Raw genomic sequence first — 19,574 nt, 5'->3', positions numbered from 1 at the left:
CTTGCAAAGGGTAGTAGCTCCTTCTTTCTCTCTGCTGCATAGAATTCCATTGTGTATATGTACCACAGTTTTTTGATCCATTCATTTACTGACGGGCACCAAGGTTGCTTCCAACTCTTGGCTATTGTAAATCGTGTTGCTATGAACATTGTGGTGCATAGGTTCTTTGAAATTGATGTTTTAGGATTCTTGGGATATAATCCTAGCAGTGGGATTGCTGGGTCAAAAGGCAGGTCAATTTTTATTTTTCTGAGAAAATTCCATACTGTTTTCCATAATGGTTGTACCAGTCTGCACTCCCACCAACAGTGAACTAAGGACGCCTTTTCCCCACAACCTCTCCAACATTTGTTGTTTGTTGCTTTGTTTATAATAGCCATCCTGACCTGTGTAAAGTGGTATCTCATTGTGGTTTTAACTTGCATCTCTCTGATAGCTAACAATATTGAACATCTCTTCATGTGTCTCTAGATATTCTGTATGTCCTCCTTGGAGAGGTGTCTGTTCAAGTTCTTTGCCCACTTTTTAATTGTGTTGGTTGTCTTCTTAGAGTGGAGTCATATAAGTTCTTTTTATATTTTGGAGATTAAACCTTTGTCTGAGGTATCATTGGCAAATATGTTTTCCCATACAGTTGGTTGTCTTGCTAATTTAATACTATTTTCTTTAGCCACGCAGAAGCTTTTTATTTTCATGAGATCCCATTTGTTTATTCTTTTCTTTATATTCCTTGCTCTAGGGGACATATCGGTAAAATGTCCCCTGCGTGAAATATCTGAGATTTTCTTGCCGATGTTCTCCTCTAGGACTTTAATGGTGTCACGGCTTATTTTAAGTCTTTTATCCACCTTGAATTTATTTTGGTGTATGGTATAAGTTGGTGCTCAAGTTTCATTTTTTTGCACATAGCTGTCCATTTCTCCCATTTGTTGAAGAGGCTATCTTTACTCCACTTTATATTACTGCCCCCTTTGTGGAATATTAATTGACTGTAGAGAGTTGAGTTGATTTCTGGGCTCTCCGTTCTGTTCCCTTGGTTTATGTGCCTGCTTTTATGCCAGTACCAGGCTATGTTGATTACAGTGGCCTTGTAATACAGTTTGATATCAGGTATTGTGATCCTTCCTACTTTGTTCTTCTTTCTCAAAAGTGCAGCTGCTATTCAGGGTCGTTTATGGTTCCAAATAAATTTTTGAAGTGTTTGTTCTATGTCTGTGAAATAAGTCATTGGTACTTTAATAGGTATTGCATTGAATCTATGTATTGCTTTGGGTAGTATGGACATTTTGATGATGTTAATTCTTCCATTCCATGAACAAGGAATATGTTTCCATTGTTTGTGTCTTCCCTGATTTCTTTCTTCAGTGCTGTGTAGTTTTCTGCATACAGGTCTTTTACCTCCTAAGTTAGGTTTATTCCCAGATATTTTATTTTTCTTTTTGCTATATCAAATGGGATTTTTCCTTGATTTCTGCTTCTGCTGATTCATTGTTGGTATACAAAAATGCCTTTGATTTCTGGATATTGACTTTGTATCCTGCTGTTTTGCCAAATTCATTAATTAGTTCAAGCACTTTTTTGGTAGAGTCTATAGGATTTTCCGTGTACACTATCATGCCATCTGCAAACAGTGACAGTTTTGTTTCCTCCTTTCCTATTTGGATGCCTTTTATTTCCTTTTCTTGCCTAATCACTGTGGCCAAAACTTCCAATACTATATTGAATAGAAGTGGTGAAAGTGGACATTCTTGTCTTGTTCCTGATCTTAGTGGAAAAGCTTTTAGTTTTTGCCCATTGAGTATGATATTGGCTGTAGGTCTCTCATAAATGGCCTTTATTATATTGAGGAGTGCTCCCTGTATTCCCACTTTGCTGAGTGTTTTTATCATAAATGGGTGCTGTACCTTATCAAAAGCTTTTTCCACATCTATTGATATGATCATGTGGTTTTTGTTTTTGCTTTTGTTTATGTGATGTATTACATTTACTGATTTGTGAATGTTCAACCATCCTTGCATCCCTGGGATGAATCCCACTTGGTCATGGTGTATGATCTTTTTGATATATTGTTGGATGCGGTTTGCCAGTATTTTGTTGAGGATTTTAGCATCTATGTTCATCAGTGATATTGGCCTGAAGTTCTCTTTCTTTGTTGTGTCTCTGTCTGGTTTTGGAATTAGGATGATGCTGGCTTCATAAAAAGAATTTGGGAGTTTTCCATCCTTCTGGATTTTTTGGAATAGTCTGTGAAGAATAGAGGTTAGCTCTTCCTTAAATGCTTTGTAGAATTCTCCTATGAAACCATCTGGTCCAGGGCTTTTGTGTGATGGGAGTTTTTTGATTACTGCTTCAATTTCTTTTGCTGTTATTGGTGTGTTTAGATTTTCTGCTTCTTTTTCATTAAGTTTTGGAAGATTATATTTTTCTAGAAATGTGTCCATTTCCCCTAGGTTTTCAAATTTCTTTGCATACAGTTCTTCATAGTATTTTCTTACAATCCCTTCTATTTCTGTGGTATCAGTTGTAATCTCTTGTTTCATTTCTGATTGTATTTATTTGAGTCCTCTCTCTTCTTTTCTTGATAAGCCTACTTAAAGGCTTGACTATTTTGTTTATCTTTTCAAAGAACCAACTCCTGGATTCATTGATCCTTAGAATTGTGCTTTTAGTCTCTACGTCATTTAGTTCTGCTCTAATCTTGGTTATTTCCTTCATTCTACTTGCTCTGGGCTGTTTTTGTTGTTCCTTGAGTTCTTGCAGGTATAGGATAAGGTTGTTTGAAATGTTTCTATCTTCTTTAGGTAGGCCTGTATGGCTACAAACTTCCCTCTCAGGACTGCCTTTGCTGTGTCCCATAAGTTTTGGGTTGTTGTGAGATCGTTTTTATTTGTTTCCAGAAACTTTTTGATTTCTTCCCTAATTTCATTCTCGACCCATTCATTGTTTAATGGCATACCATTCAGTCTCCATGATTTTGGGTGCTTTGGGTTTTTTCCTTTGGGGTTGGTTTCCAATTTCAGTCCCTTGTGGTCAGAGAAAATGCTTGGTCTGATTTCAGTTTTCTTGAATTTGTTGAGGCTCGTTTTGTGTCTTATGATGTGGTCTATCTTTGAAAATGTTGCATGTGCATTTGAAAAGAATGTGTATTTAGCTTCTTTGGGATGAAGGGCTCTATATATATCAGTTAAGTCCATTTCATCTAGGGTGTTGTTTAATGCTGCAATATTTTTGTTGATATTTTGTTTGGACTATCTGGCCATTTTTGATAGTTGGTATTAAAATCCCCTACTATAATTGTGTTGTCAATATCTTTCTTGTAGTCCTCTAAGATTTTCTTGATATATTGTGGCGCTCTTATGTTTGGTGCATATATATTTATGATGTTAATGTCTTCTTGGTGGATTCTTCCCTTGAGTATTATGACGTGACCTTCTGGGTCTCTCTTTATGGCCCTCTTTTTGAAGTCTATTTTGTCCGATATGACAATTGCTACCCCAGCTTTTTTTTCTTGTCTGTTTGCTTTGTAAATTTGTTTCCAGCCTTTCACTTTTAGTCTGTGATGGTGTTTTGTCCTGAGGTGGGTCTCTTGTAGGCAGCATATGTGTGGGTCATGCTTTCTTATCTATTGAGCTATTCTGTGTCTTTTGATTGGAGCATTTAATCCATTTACATTTAAGGTTATTATTGATAGGCACTTATTCATTGCCATTTTTGTACCTGTGTTCCTTTCTGCCTCTCTCTTTTCCTTCCTTTCCTTAAAGTGGTCCTTTTAGTATTTCTTGTAGGACTGGTTTGGTGGAGGCATATTCTTTTAGACTTCTTTTGTCTTGGAAGCTCTTTATTTGGCCTTCTATCTTGATTGAAAGCCTTGCTGGGTAATGTAGCCTTGGTTGTAGGCCTCTGGTTCTCATTACTTGGAATATTTCTTGCCATTCTCTTCTTGCTTGGAGGTTTCCATTGAGAAGTCAGTAGCTAATCTTATTGGGGCCCCCTTGTATGTTATTTCTTTTTTCTCCCTTGCTGCCTTTAAGATTCTCTCTTTGTCTTGGAATTTTGCCATTTTGATGATGATGTGTCTTGAAGTGGGCCTCCTTGGGTTCCTCTTGATTGGGACTCTGTGTTTCCTGGATTTGTGTGACTTTTTCTGTCATCAAATTAGGAAAATTTTCTCTCATTAGTCTTTCAAATACATATTCTATCCCTTGTTCTTCTTCTTCTCCTTCTGGTATCCCTATTATTCGGATATTATTATGTTTCATATTGTCTTGTATTTCTCTTTATCCCTCTTCATTCTTTCTAAGTTTCTTTTCATTTTCCTGCTCTTTCTGTGAGATGCTTTCTACTTTGTCCTCCAGCTCACTAATCCTATCCTCTGCTTCATCTATCCTACTTTTGAAACTATCTACTGTGTTCTTCAATTCAGAAATTGTATTCTTCATTTCCTCTTGTCCCTTGCTGATAGTTTCCATTTTTTTTTATGTTGATATAGTTTGTAGTGAGATCATTGTAGCCCCCCTGTAGTTTCTGGTAGTTGTCAGCTCTTTGAACTTCGTGATAACCAGTGCTTTGAATTCAGTATTTGATAGTTGACTTGCCTCTATTTCATCTAACATTCTTTCTGAGGGTTCCTCCTTTCCTTTCATTTGGGGATTGTTTCTTTGTGTTCCCATTGTTTGTGAGACTCTTCTTGTTAGCCTTAGCTTCTAAAATTGATCTATTCTGACTCCCTGGGTTTATGTTGTGAACCTCTGTGGTATAATACCTGTGAGTTTCAGTGATGCAGACTCCTTCAGGTATCTTGATGTTCTCCGTTTCCACCTACTCCTTTTATCATGTATGTGTAATCAATTGGAGGGGGAGGCAAAATGGTTTATGACGGCAGAAGAGGTTTTTTTGATATTTACAGTCACAGCCAGTAGAGACGAGACAGGCGATCTTTAGGCTATATATAGCATTGCCCGTATTATTCAGCTCCACTTGCCACTTTTAGGAGAGGATGGACAAAAGATAAGCCTCTTGTTGGGGAGGGAAGTCTTGTTAGTTGGAACTAGAAAGCAGTGAGGTTTCGGGTGGTTAGATTTTGAGGTAAGGTGAGTGTAAAGAACAGTAAATAGGTGTAGTGTGTGAGAAAATAGTGTTAATCACTACAGTGATAGAATTCAGGGACCTGTACAATGGGCTAAGATCCGTGAGATGTGTTGTGGACTATTTACTGTTGTATAGATCAGCTATTATTTACACTAATATTAGAGCAGCCCTCATATAACAAACTCTATGTGATCTGTCTGAGTAAGGGGTATAAAGCTCTAGGTAGTGTGCTAACTGAAAACAAGTGGCGTGGAGTTTAGAGGATTAGCAAAGCACTGTGGAGGAAAGAACAGGGGGAGCCTGTCTAATAATACAATATACTACTCAAGACTGAGAAGCCTATGCAGAAAGAGAAGGAATACAGAGATATTATTAAAATATAAAAGAAGTGAGAATAATGAAAAAATGCAACACCTTGTGACTTCTCTGCTATAGGAGGGTGGAATTTGTCTCTCTGCTTCTACTGTTGAGATGCCCCCACTTTGGGTCCCATTCTGGTCCTTTCACAGTTCCTAGTTGTTTGTGTTTCTTGTGGGTAAAAGGAAACGAAGCAACAAACAAACAAACAAAAAGGCAGGAGAAGGGAGATAAAAGCGATGAGTTTAAGAGGAAAGGGAGAAGGACTAAAACAGGGAAAAAGAAAGGAGAGGAACAAAGTATATAAAGATAAAGCAGTGATAAAATTAAAAACATATAGGATTACTAAACACATGCACAAAAAAGTTACTAAAAAAGGGGGGAAAAACCCAAAAAACAAACAAATAAACAACAAAAACAATAACATCAACAACAGAGAAACCCTTCCCTTGTTGGTTTCAAACTGTCCAGACTGGTTTTTCTGGTTGCAGCAGGATCTCTCTGTGTGCTGGTGTGGCATCCAACACGAGCAACAAATGGTCGGAAGGTTTCAGGATTTTAAGATGTAACTTTATTGGCCAAAGCTTTACCTGTGCAGGGGCAAATGCTCGGGGTGTCTGGAGACACAGTGCCAAGAGGCTGCAAATGAGAGTCGCACCTGGTGCTTACAGCCTAGGGTTTTTATTGGGGTGAGCAAGCAAGCAAATACAGAAGCAGACATAGCTGTTAGCAATTGGCTATCTTGAGAGAACACACATGGCTATGTTCTCTGCGTACAACAATGGATACTTTTCTGCAAAGACAAGGTAATGGTTATCTTGTTCAGCACTCTTTGTACTTTCTGTACTTTCTATCTTCCTTGCTGAGTCAGTGTGGAGCCTGCCTCGGGTTCCTCTTGGCTACTTTTATCTAATTCCAGGCCTAACATTCCCCCTTTCTCTTGCTTATGAATCAAACCGTTGATTCGGTCTTGTCCCCTGGTAGCATGGTATATGGCTGGGAGAGGATCTCTAGTTAATCCAAAGTTATGTGGCATTCTTTTACGGTCTACTGGCAAGAGTTCTTCTGCATCAAGTTCCAGTCAAAGTCTCTCCTGTTTTCCAGGCCACGCAGCCAAAGGGGGCACCCCAAAGCCATGTGGGCTTCTTCTACTGAAGCTGCAGGGGTCATCACTCTGCCCTAAACCATGTGGCTCCCCCTTTCACCTGGGTAGTTATCCCCTCATGTCCTGGAGCTGATCTTTTCTAAGCTCTTATACAGGAAGGCCTTCCCCCTCAGGGGCTCTGCTCCTAGTTACATCCTGGGTAAGTGACTTTATTCCCCCTGCTCTAAGCCTGGCTATACTATTTAACACATCCACTAAACTAGCCAAAGGCCATGTCAAATAATCACTCTAGAGGTCAGCTGCAAACCCATTGTTATGCAAAACAGCTCTCAGTGGCCCTGCTCTATTTGTCCCCTCTCCCTGGGGGGGTGAGTACATCTCAATATTTCTTGGACACCCCGAACTTTGGATCCCATCCCAAATCCTTTCTGGGGCTCCCCTTGGATGCACCCTGTATCAATATTCCTCCTTTCAGATATACACCCACTTTATGATCATATAAAGGAAAATGGACGAAGGTCTCACCTTCTTTTAACTGCTTCTGGCTGGAAATGGACGGTGTCCTACCTACCCCTGGGTCAGGGGTGCCCTGAAGGGGAGCGGGGAGTGCAGCACGGAGGGAGTCCTTCCTGTAAGGGAAAAGACCCTACAGGGTTCTGGTCAGTTGGCTGTCACCAGAAAGTCGCAGGCTTGGCGTCCAAAGGCTGGCATTACTGGACTGTTGGCATACTGGTCAGGTTGTATTCTGGAGGTGACAGATTAAGCAAGAAATTGGAAGTACAATTAAATCATAACTATTAATTGACAAAGGCCGATACTTCAGTAAAGAATGGCTTATCTAGTGGAAGGTGCACAAGGCATGCTATACCTATCCAAGACTGTTGTGGCTTACTATACTTCACTTGGGCTGAGGGGAATACATTAAGATTTCCCTCCTTTCAGATTTCTGAGCCCTTTCTCTCCAAGCTATCAAGACAGAAAAGGGAAAATGAGTTCTAAAGTGAAGCCCACAGACTGCCCCAACCTTTTATTAACTTAACTACTTAGTTCAACCAAACCGTTGATTCTCAGGAGGGCGATGACAAAGATGGGCTCCTTAGGTGAGGCTTATATTGCTACTAATTACTCATAGGCATAGGCAGGTCGCAAGCATGCGCCCTATGAAAACAGAAGAACATACAGGTTAATTAACACAACAATCTTTTGGGAAGACATTCCATTGCAAGGTCCTTTGCACCTCTAAATTGTACATCTTTAGTGATATCACAAACCTGGTTTCAACTTTTTAATGAAAATAACTTTCAAGACAGTTATCTGCACCATTCTGATGACCAATACTGAGCATTGTGATTTTCTTTGAACTATAATTTTTCTCCTTAAGATCACCCTCACTGTTATTACAGGGACTACTTTGGGTCCCGCTTTTGATTTTGGCTGTTCGTTTGCATAAACACACCAAGAGCAGCCTGGATCACTTGTGATCCTTAAGTCTGCTTTGCTGGAACTCACACAGGGAACTCTTAGACTGACTTCTCAGTCCGCCCCTTAGGGCACAGAAGCAGAGCCACACATCTGACCTCGCCTGTACCAGTCGTTTCACTCAAATCCTTGAGCCTCCATTGTGCTTACAGGTTCCTTTTCAGCCATCTTTCAGGAAAGCAACCTTCATTCCTTCCCTGGAAAGACTGGCATGAACCACACAACCAACCAAAGTACCAGGCTTTTCTCGTGGGCTTTCACTAGCTTCACAGGTCAATCCCAGTTCCTCAGGGCTTTCTGGTAATGACCAGAACCTATATACGCCTCCTTCAGGCGTGACATTCCAGTCAAAGTCCTGGTTAACAAAACTACTATTAATGACTGGTCTTATTGGTTTTATGCAAAGAAACCTTACAGTGTCATTATCCTTCAGAATGCCAAATTCTGGAGGGGTCAGGTAGGGAGAAAAATACAAAGCGTGATGGAAAATCCTTTTCCTTCGATACCTACTAAGATTGCATCTCCATGCTTTATACCTTCTAGTACTAACTCCACATAATTCCTTTCTAAAACTTTCACATCTCTATTTATTTTTATAACTTCCCACAGACTTTCTGCAATATTCACAAACCTTCTATAGCCTTTTTACATACCCTTTTCTGTCTGCACAGCTTTCTACAAACCTTCAGCAACTTCCAAAAAAACACTTTTATATCCTTTCATATACTTCTACTCATCTAGATTTAACTATCACTCTCTCTTTTAATCTTGGTCCCTTTCCCACACTGGGAAGGACTATACTTAAACTCAGTGCTTAAACTCAGATTGTGGCAGCCAAAAGTCCCTACCACTTTAGGTATCTTCTACTGAAAGTCCCTAGATTTGCAGGGACATTTTGCACCTTTCTGAAGCTTAGACGTTGTAAATACCCTATAAATCAGGTGGTCACTCTTGGACCTCAGTTCATGATTTTCAAAACTAGAGCTATTTCTATCAGAACCAGTTACACAGAGAACCTGACTGCTGCGGTGTCCACACAGCAGCAGCATATAGCTTATAATCTGAAAAGAAGCCTTAGCCAGTTCAAAGATGGTGATGCCTATGAATGCTCTTTCCTCCAGGTGGGGCACTCACACAGCTCATCTATTTTACCTAAAATAGCAGTACTCTGACTCTGGTTCTGCCTACCTGCAAAGGTCCTAGGACTCCAGTTTCAGGAACCCCGGAAGCCCCAAAGCCCCTTTCTACTTGTGGGTGCAGAGGCACCACAAAGCTACCCTTCACCCATCGGGGTGGTCGCTCCTTGCAGTGGATAATTGCAATCTTGGAGGGGAGCCAGATGGCATCGAGGAGGGCCAAGATTTCACTTCTGTTTTTGATATCTTTGCCCTCTGCGGTCAGGAGGCCTCTTTCTTTATAGATTGCACCATGGATGTGGGCTGTTGCAAAGGCATAGCGGCTGTTTGTGTAAATGTTGGCTGCTTTTCCCATCAGCTATTTGTAGGGCCTTCGTTAACCCTATGAGTTCTGCTTTCTGTGCAGTGGTCCCTGGGGGCAATGTCTCTTGCCATAATACTTTATCTTCAGTGGTCACTGCTGCTCCAGCATACCGCTGCCCGTCCTTGATAAAACTGCTCCCATCTGTAAATAGGGTTAGGTTGACCTTCTCATTTGCCTGGTCCTTGAGATCTGGTATGGGCAACAAGGTTGTGGTTTTGAGGAACTGCACAGCGGGAGGGTTCAACAACTGGGCCTGATATTGAGTCAGGCGAGCGTTGGTTAACCACCTGTCAGGTGGTGCTTGGAGCACTTGCTCTATATAGTGCTCCCCTATTACCTGGATGTCTTGTCCTAGGGTCAGTTTGCTGGCTTCTTTGACTAATACTGAGGTGGCTGCGAGGGCTCGCAAGCATGTCAGCCAGCCTGAGGCCACTGGGTCGAGTTTCTTGGAGAGGTAGGCGACAGGTCTTTTCCACGGCCCTAACTCTTGGCTGAGTACCCAAGTGCTACCCCCTTCTTCTCTGCCACAAATAACTGGAAGGGCTTGCTCAAATCTAGTAATGCAAGAGCGGGGGCAGCTACAAGGGCTTCCTTAAGGGCCTGGAAAGCCTGCCTCTCCTTTTCTGTCCATATGAACTGGTCTTCCTTCCCCTTTGTGACCTCATGGAGTGGTCTGGCAAGCTCTGCAAAACCTAGGATCCATAGTCTGCAGTACCCCACTGCCCCAAGGAACTCACGTACTTGCCTTTTGGTTGTTGACTCTGGTATTTGTAGGACCGCCTGAATGCATTGGCTGGTCAATGTTCTCTGGCCCCCCTGGCAAATTGTACCCCAGGTAACTTACAGTTTGCGTCACAATCTGGGCCTTCTTTGCAGACACTCTGTATCCCTTCTGCTCTAGGTCTTGGAGCAGATCTATGGTGGCAGACTTGCAGTCCTCCACCCCTTCTGCCGCGATCAGGAGGTCATCTACATACTGGAGCAGGGTCACCACCTGATGGGAGACTCAGAAGGCCTGCAAATCTTTGCTTAATGCTTCATTAAAAATGGTGGGAGAATTCTTGAACCCTTGTGGTAGCCTTGCCCACGTATATTGCCCTACTAGTCCATTTTCTGGATCATTCCATTCAAAGGCAAATATTTCTTGACTTTGTGGGGTAAGGGTATGCAGAAAAAGGCATCCTTTAGGTCTGACACCGTGTAGTAGGTGTGAGTGGGAGGTAAGGAGCTGAGCAGGGTGTACGGGTTTGGCACCATTGGGTGTACAGTCTCTACCCTGAAGTTTACCTCTCGCAAGTCCTGAACTGGCCAATAGTCCTGGGTTCCTGGCTTCTGAACAGGCAAAAGTGGGCAGTTCCGCAAAATGCCTGCCTTAAGTAGATGTTGCAGGTGTCGCGCAATCCCCTGTCATGCCCCCGCTGGCACTGGGTATTGTCTGATACTAACAGGGGTTGCCGTACTGAGGAGCTGCACTAGGTCCCGGGTTGGTAAGTGGCTAGCCCTGGGGGGATAGTTTCCACCCAGACCCCAGGCACCAGAGCCTGTAAATCCTCTGGCAACCCAGAGCCTGCTCCCATCCTCCCCCAAGACTGCCTTGTGGTTACTCAGAGAATGGGGGATTCTGATGTTTCCAATTATATAGGCTACTGGTGGAAAAGGGGACATAAATCAAACAGGGAAGTGCGCCCGCCCGGAGCCTCCGTGGGCCCGGAGCCTCCGTCCGCTCCGCCTGCCGCCGCTCCGGCCCAGGGGCAGCTGGAGGGGAGGTTCCACATTCGTCCACAGGAACATTCCGAGGCCACGGGAGGCCGTGCTGGACGTGGGACCAGGGGCCTGTGGGCTGAGTACCTCACCTGGTGCAGGGGTCCCGGCCGGGGCTCGGGCCTCCTCAGTGGCCGCAGCCGCCGCTCCGCCCCCAGCCACTCAGGCCACCACCCCCTCTCCCAGCCCACCGACCGTGGGAAGGGGGAGAGGGTGCAGCGACGGCCTCGGCCTCCCTGGCCAGGGGATGCCACGAGCGCTGATGCCTGGGAGATCACTGGGCAGAATCACATCACGTCAACAAATCCCGTCAACACCCACCGCGGGCCTTCTCGATGCTTTGTTTTAATTAAACAGTCGGATTCCCCGGGTCCGCACCAGTTCTAAGTCGGCTGCTAGGTACCGGCCCAAGCAGGCGCTTCGGTGGCCCGGAGGGGGCAGACCCAGCGGGTCAGGACGGGTGCGCGTGGTGGCGGTGGGGAGGGAGGCGGAGGCGTGGGCCAAGGTGACGGGGCGAACCCGCCCTCCCCGACCCCGCAGGCCACAGCCTGTGGTGCAGAGGCCCGTGGCACGCTCTGCTACCCGAGCCCCTGGCGCAGCCTCGAGGCCCGCCACCGCAGCCGGGGCATCCATGGGAAGGGTCCGGTTCGGGTCCAGGGTCCAGAGTCGCTGCCGGTGGCCCGGCCCATCTTTGATGCCTTCCTGTAAAACTTTTGCCTATTGGGTGGGGGTGCGGAGGGCTGGTCGGGTGCTATTTTGTTGCGGTTGAGTGGTGGGGTCCCTCCGCCTGTAAGACCTTTGGGAGCTCAGAAACTAGAATCACAAACCAGACACAAAAGCAAAGACCAATAGGAATGAACACAGCCATAACAATATAAACATACCCAGTCTGCACCAGGAGCGCTGCGTGGGAGGGAGCTGTGAGCGAAAGCACTGCGCCACGCTGCGCAAACCAAAAGTAATACCTAATCGTGACCAGTCACATTCAGAAACCAAAACTACACCCAGCATGGTGTCCCTTCTGCTGGGCTCCTGGGTGGGATACCAACGGCGTCCCATCTACCATCTCAGGGAACTGCTGCTCTAGAGCCCAATACCAAAGTGGATCCATCCTCATGACCGCGGTACTCACTCAGCCTGAGCCTTCCCTCCGGCTTCCGACCCGGAACTCCTCTGAGGGAGATCTCGCTGGGGCCTCCAAAATGTAGCATCCACCAACGCGAGCAACAAATGGTCGGAAGCTTTCAGGATTTTAAGATGGAACTTTATTGGCCAAAGCTTTACCTGTGCAGGGGCAAACTCTCGGGGTGTCTGGAGACACGGTGCCAAAATGGCTGCAAACGAGAGTCGAGCCTGGTGCTTACAGCCTAGGGTTTTTATTGGGGTGAGCAAGCAAGCAAATACAGAAGCAGATGTAGCTGTTAGCAATTGGCTATCTTGAGAGAACACACGTGGCTATGTTCTCTGCTTGCAACAATGGATACTTTTCTGCAAAGACAAGGTAATGGTTATCTTGTTCAGCACTCTGTACTTTCTATCTTCCTTGCTGAGTCAGTGTGGAGCCTGCCTCGGGTTCCTCTTGGCTACTTTTATCTAATTCTAGGCCTAACACTGGGATGTCTGCGCAAGTGTGTGCACCAGCCAGGCTACCAGATTGGGGTGTGGGCGCCCACACACTCGCCAAGCTGCTTGGGACCCCCAGGTTCTGGTAGTGTCCTTCCCAGTCTTGTGGCAGGACTCAACCACTTCTGCGCCTGTGTACACCGACCTGTTGAAACTGGCAGGACACTTCCCAGTCCTGTGTGGGGGACTCAGAGGCTTCTGTGCCTGTGTGCACCCGCCAAGCTGTCTGGGATCCAAGAAACCAGCAAGGTGCCTCCTAGCCCTGTGGTGGTGACCCCGAAGTCTCCGTGCCCGCCGGTGTCAGTCAGGCAGTCCGGGACTGCGAAACCGGTAAGGCGCTTCCTGGTCCTGTGGGTGCGACCTTGAGTCTCTGCGCCCGCGTGCACCCGAAGGGCACTCCGGGGCCTGCGAAACTGGCAGGGCGGTTCCCGGTCTTGTGGCTGCGACCCCTAAGTCTCCGTGCGTGCGTGCTCCTGCTCACCGCGGACAGGGCGCTTCCCGGTCCTTTGGCGAGACCCCAAATGCCTCCACTTCCCCCCTGGCTCGCTGGAAGGCCGGGTGGGAAGCAAGCCAAGCTGTCCTGGCAGGAGAACACCTCAGTCCACTTTTTTAAAAAAAGCTCCAAACTCTCCAGACAGCCTGCCTCTCAGTCCAGCCCAGATCCCAGCTAGACCCGTGAGGCCAATGCGTCTCTCAGTTCTCCCAGGCTTGTGACCACAGAGTCTGCAGTTGAACAGGGCCCTGTGTCTTTGTGACTCTCCCTGATAATGCAGGCAGGCAAGTAGACAGGTCTCTGCCCTGTGTTGTCCAGTTTTGCTTATATGGGGAACGGGGGAGCTGCTTGCCCATGCTGGTGGCCACTGGGGCCGCTGGGTGCCCAGGCTCCCATGGTAGACACCTCTGGTGTTGGTCTCAGACCGATGGCTCTGGTCCCTGGTGGTAAAGGCAGCACCAGGGCCACCTGGCCGGGGGTGCCGGCCCCCTTCGCCGCTTTGTCTTTACTCCAGTCCCCAAGACCCCACTGACCTTCTGCTTTCTGGTGTTTAAGCATCTGTCACAATCTCCGTTCTTTTAATTTCACAAATGCTGGATAACCGATGGATTAGTGCACTGCTTCTCTATAGATCTGCCAGGATTTTCACCCAAGAGTACAGGAGCTAGAATCCTCTCCTCCTACTCCATCACCATCTTCCCAGCTTCTCTCACAAAACATGCTTTGAATACATGTTTCATGCATTAGTTGTCTATTGCCATGTAACAAATTACTCCCAAACATAGTGATTTAAACAGCAAATATTTCTTATTTTCCACAGTTTCTGAAGGCAAGGAATTTGGGAGAGGCTCTGGGTGGTTCTGGTCCAGGGTCTCTCTATGACATTGATGTCAAAATGTTGGCTGCAAGCTTCTGAAGGCTTGATGGGGGCTGGGGGATCTGCTTCCAAGAGGGCTTGCCTTTCCACAAGGCTAAGTTCCTCAAGATAGTAGTTGGCTTCCTCCAGGGCAAGTGGCTCAAGAGAGAGAAGCAGAAACCAATGTGTCTTTTATAACCAAGCCAAGCAGGTGACATCCATAACTTCTGCCATATTCTTTTGGTCACACAGACCAACCATGATTTAGTGTGGGAGGAAGCCACACAGGGCATAAAAACCAGGAGTTTTGGGGGCCAATTTGGAAGCTGACAGTCACATTTCATAAAAGTCTAACATTCTGAGTTCTCTGTGCTGTTTTGAGTCTGAGGTTTTTGTTCTGATTTTTGAAAGGAACACTTAATTGTTTTTCTCCCTCTCACACTTTCTCTTACTTCTTGTTAACTTTGCTTTCACTCTCTCTGTGTTGCATGTTTTTTAAAGGTATTTATAATAGAAGATGCTTCTAGCACTTTGCCTATACTCCCTGAGACACCTTTTCACATTTAATGTTGTGGGATCCCTTGGTTTTGGAGTGCTTTGAATACTTGCTGCAGGTTGACGTAACTCTGAGACATAACCTATGCTTCCAAGTCCTCTGCAGGTCAGGCTCCTGCTGTACTGTTCAGGACTGTCTGAGATCACACCTTTCCCTGGCTTTCTTTTTTTTTTTTTTCCCAATTCTCTGAGCCTTTCAAGATTTTCCCTAGGAGAACATCCTTGAGGAAACACTTGCTTAAGAATTGTCATCTCAGGGTCTGCTTCTGGGGAACCCACCCTGAGTGCTATCGTTTTTTTGTTGTTGTTGTTTAATAAGCTATGCATGTGTTTGCTAACTCCCTCTGAGAAGGTACAAGAGAGAATTTTATTTAAGAACAATCTAATAATAGCCAGATGGGTGAGGGAAGGGGGCAGTGGGGAGAAGGGTTTTCAGGAGCTACTATAAAGAACACAAGGAAAAAAACAAGGGGAAGGATGGAAGCAAGAGAGGGAGGTAGGTTTGGAGGGAGTTGGGGGGAAGGGTGCGGAAAAAATACAGACAACTGTAATTAAACAACAATAAAATAATTTAAATTAAAAAAGATTTCTCAATATTTTAAAATTAATAACAAAACTCAAAGTAGACACACCTACATTTGATATGATAAAATACTGAAAAGTGTGCCCAAATAAACGAAAAATTTGCTGTGTGTTTATTTTTTCTGTTAAATCACTCTTTACTATCTGCTGTGCTTGAGCTCCTAGGATCCTGAGAACCTAAAGAGGGCCAGAGAGCAACATCCCCATGGTAACAACACATTAGTAGGATCATTAACTTTTGAAGGGCATATGCTAAACCTACTTTGCAGGAGGGAGCTATTAAGCTCACTTCAAACCTTTCTCTAGGAGCTCGCCTGGCTGTTCCCAAGTGTCTGGAAATATGAAAAGAGAGATCACAAGTACTGCCTCCAAAAATAAGCATGTGTTTGGATGATGACTGTGGATCCTCGATCATCTGACACACATTGGTTATTAAGATTACAACTTCTCAAGAGGAGGAAGTTGGCAGTGAGGTAGGGGGAAGCAGATTCCACTTCCGCCTACACATGGGAGAAAAAAACTAGCGGATCCATGGAGGAACAGAGCAAACAGCCAACAGTACCCCAGCATATATGAAAATATATTAGTGGTGGACAAAAATTGTAGTGGACATTGAAAAACCAGACGGTAAGGAGAGTGCTCAGGACAATAAGGTTGCAGGGACCAGTGCGGGGACCAGGGCGGCTGCAGCCCCAGGCCCGGCACCTGCAGGGTCTGCCACAGGGTTTTTGGGAGAAAGCTGGGTTGGTGTTCCCTCCCCGGCCAAACAAGGTTTGAGCAGCATGAGGAGAGACCTAGTTGCTTGAAATCTCAGAGAGAGGAATAAGGACTAAGTGGTAAACACACCGGGGCTGTGAGCACCTACAGAGTCTGTGGATACCAGTTGGGGAGAGTTGGGAGTGGAGCACTGAAGGGCCCTGACCCTAATAGTCACAGGTCTGGCTCGAGAATTAGGCTGTGAAAGGCCATGACCACTATAGGGAGACAGAGGCAGTTTTGAGTAAAAAGAATTTCTCAAAAAGAAAAAGTGAAAAGAGAGACACTGTTTCGGGAATTCTCCTGCAACAGCTGCTGCGGCCTCCTTCCCACCCAGCCAGTCAGCGATCCCGAGGTTGTGCAGAAGATTTAGCAGAAGGCCCCATGCCCCCGATAGCACTGGGAAGGGTGTGCGCCAGAACCCGTGGGACCAAGGAGGCCTGGCTAAGCACGTGCACGCCCGAACCGCAGCCCACAGCAGTAACCCCTGGGAAAGAGTGCTCTGAGGAAGGCCCAGATTCCACACCTAAGCCTCTGGGGAAAGGCGCCAGGTTAGCTCTGCGGAGAGTGCCAGAGAGGCTGACTGAGTGCAGATTAGGAAGGGAGAAAGGCTATAACAATCTCCCTTCAGCCTGCTGCAGACAGCAAGACAAGAAAAACCGGTCTGGCCAGTTTGAAACCAATCAGAGGCTTTTTTAAAAGTAAATTTTAATTTTTTAATTTTTTACTTTTCAATTCCTTTTTCCTCTCTTTCCTTCTTTCTTGTTTTATTCTTTCTTTTTTCCCAGTTTTATCTCTTCTTCTTTCCTTCTGCTTTTTTTATTTTTATTTTTTTAATACCAACAAGTGAGGTTCTATATAATTGTAAATACTACACAATGCCCCGCCCAGATCTTAGCCAACTTCACAGTTTCCTGAACTCTATTACTGTAATAATTAACTCTATTCTCTCACACACTACACCTATTTATTGTCCTTTACTCTCACCTTACCTGAGAATGTAAACTCTCACAACCTCACTGCTTTCTAGATCCAACTCACATTCCTTCCCTTCCCGAAAAGAGTCTTATCTTCTTTCCATCCTTTCTAAAAAGTGGCTACATGGGTGGAAGGTCACTGTTAACACTTTACAGAGCCAAAGGATCTCTTCTCTCTTTTCTACTAGCTGCTGGTGTAAATATCATAGAATACTCTCTTGCTGTCTTAAAACATTTTGTCTTACCCCTCCAACTGATGACTAAAAAGAGTAGATGGAAGCTGTGAACACCAGGATACCCAAAGGAGATTGCACCACTGAATCTCACAGGTATTCTACCACAGAAGTTCACACCATAAACCTAGGGAGTCAGAACAGATCAATTTAAGAAGCTGAGGCTAACAAGAAAAGTTTCACAAAAAATAGGAAGACAAAGAAACAATCCCCCAATGAAAGGAAAGGAAGAAGCCTCAGAAAGCATGCTAAATGAAATAGAGGTAACTCAACTATCAGATATTGAGTTCAAAGCAATGGTTATCAGGAAGCTCAATGAGCTCACAATGAGCTATCAGAAACTACAGGGAAACTACAATGAACTCACTGCAAAGTATATCAACATGAAAAACAAAATAGAAACTATCAGCAAGGGCCAAGAGGGAATGAAGAATACAATTTCTAAATAGAAGACAGTAGAAAGAATCAAAAGCAGGATCGATGAAGCAGAAGATTGGATCAGCGAGCTGGAGGACAAGGTAGAAAAAAGCAACCCAGAAAGAGCAAAACAAGGAAAAGAGGCTCAGAAAGAATGAAGAGGGATTAAGAGTAATGCAGGATAATATGAAACATAATCATACCCATATAATAGGGATACCAGAAGGAGAAGAAGAGCAAGAGGTAAATCTATTTGAAAAACTAATGATGGAAAACTTCCTAATTTGATTAGAGAAAAAGTCACACAAATCCAGGAAACACAGAGTCCCAATCAAGAGGAACCCAGAGGCCCATTTCAAAACACATCATAATTAAAATGGCAAAATTCCAAAACAAAGAGAAAATCTTAAAGGCAGCAAGGGAGAAACAGGAAGTAACAGTCAAGGGAGCCCAGATAAGGTTAGCTGCTGACTTTTCAATGGAAATGCTTCAAGCAAGAAATATTCCAAGTAAAGAGAACCAGAGGCCTACAACCAAGGCTACTTTACCCAGCAAGGCTCTCAATCAAGATAGAAGGCCAAATAAGGAGTTTCCCAGACAAAAGAAGTCTAAGAGAATACACGTCCACCAAACCAGCTCTGCAAAACATGCTAAAGGTACTGCTTAACGGAATGCAAGGAAAAAGGAGTGAGAGAGAGGAACACAGTATGAAAAAATGGCAATGAATAAGTACCTATGAATAATAACCTTAAATGTAAATGAATTAAATGTTCCAATGAAAAGACATAGAATAGCTGAATGGATAAGAAAGCATGACCCATACATATGCTGCCTACAAAAGACCCACCTCAGGACCAAAGACATACACAGACTGAAAGTAAAGGGCTGGAAACAAATTTTCCAAGCAAACAGAGAAGAAAAAGAAGCTGGGGCCCTGGCTGGTGTAGCTCAGTGGATTGAGGGCTGGTCTGTGAACCAAAACATGACAGTTTGATTCCCAGGTAGGGCACATGCCTGGGTTGCAGGCCAGTTCCCAGCAGGGGACCCATGAGAGGCAAACATACATTGATATTTACCTCCTTCTCTCCTTCCCTTCCCCTCTAAAGATAAATAAATAAATAAATAAATAAATAAATATTTCAATAAAAATCCAGGGTACCAATACTCATATCAGGAAAATATAAACTTCAAAAAAAGGGCCATAAAGAGAGACCCAGAAGGTGACTACATAATAATCAAGGGGAGAATCCACCAAGAAGACATAAACATTGTAAATATATATGCACTCAACATAGAAGTACCCAAATTCATAAAGAAGATCTTGGAGGACTTCAAGAAAGATATTGACAGCAACACAATCATACTAGTGAATTTTAACACCTTACTCTAAAAAATAGACAGTTCTTCAAAAAAATATGAGCAAAGATCATGTGGCATTGAACAATGCCCTACATGAAATGGACTTCACTGATATATATATAGAGCCCTTCATCCCAAAGAAGCTAAATATACACTCTTTCCAAATGCACATAGAACATTTTCAAAGATAGACCACATGATAGGACACAAAACAAGCCTCAAAAAATTCAAAAAAAATTGAAATCATACCAAGACTTTTCTCTGATCACAAGGAACTGAAACTAGAAACTGACCCCAAGGGAGAAACCCCAAAACACTCAAAATCATGAAGATAGAATAGCATGCTATTAAACAATGAATGAGTCAAGAATGAAATCAGGGAAGAAATCAAAAGGTTTCTGGAAACAAATGAAAATGAACTCACAACAACCCA

The sequence above is a fragment of the Artibeus jamaicensis genome, unplaced genomic scaffold, assembly GCF_021234435.1.
Source record: "Artibeus jamaicensis isolate MK-2021 breed Jamaican fruit bat unplaced genomic scaffold, CSHL_Jam_final contig_65, whole genome shotgun sequence".
Taxonomy (NCBI): domain Eukaryota; kingdom Metazoa; phylum Chordata; class Mammalia; order Chiroptera; family Phyllostomidae; genus Artibeus; species Artibeus jamaicensis.
The sequence above is the reverse complement of the archived record's forward strand: the minus strand, read 5'-3'. Positions refer to the sequence as shown.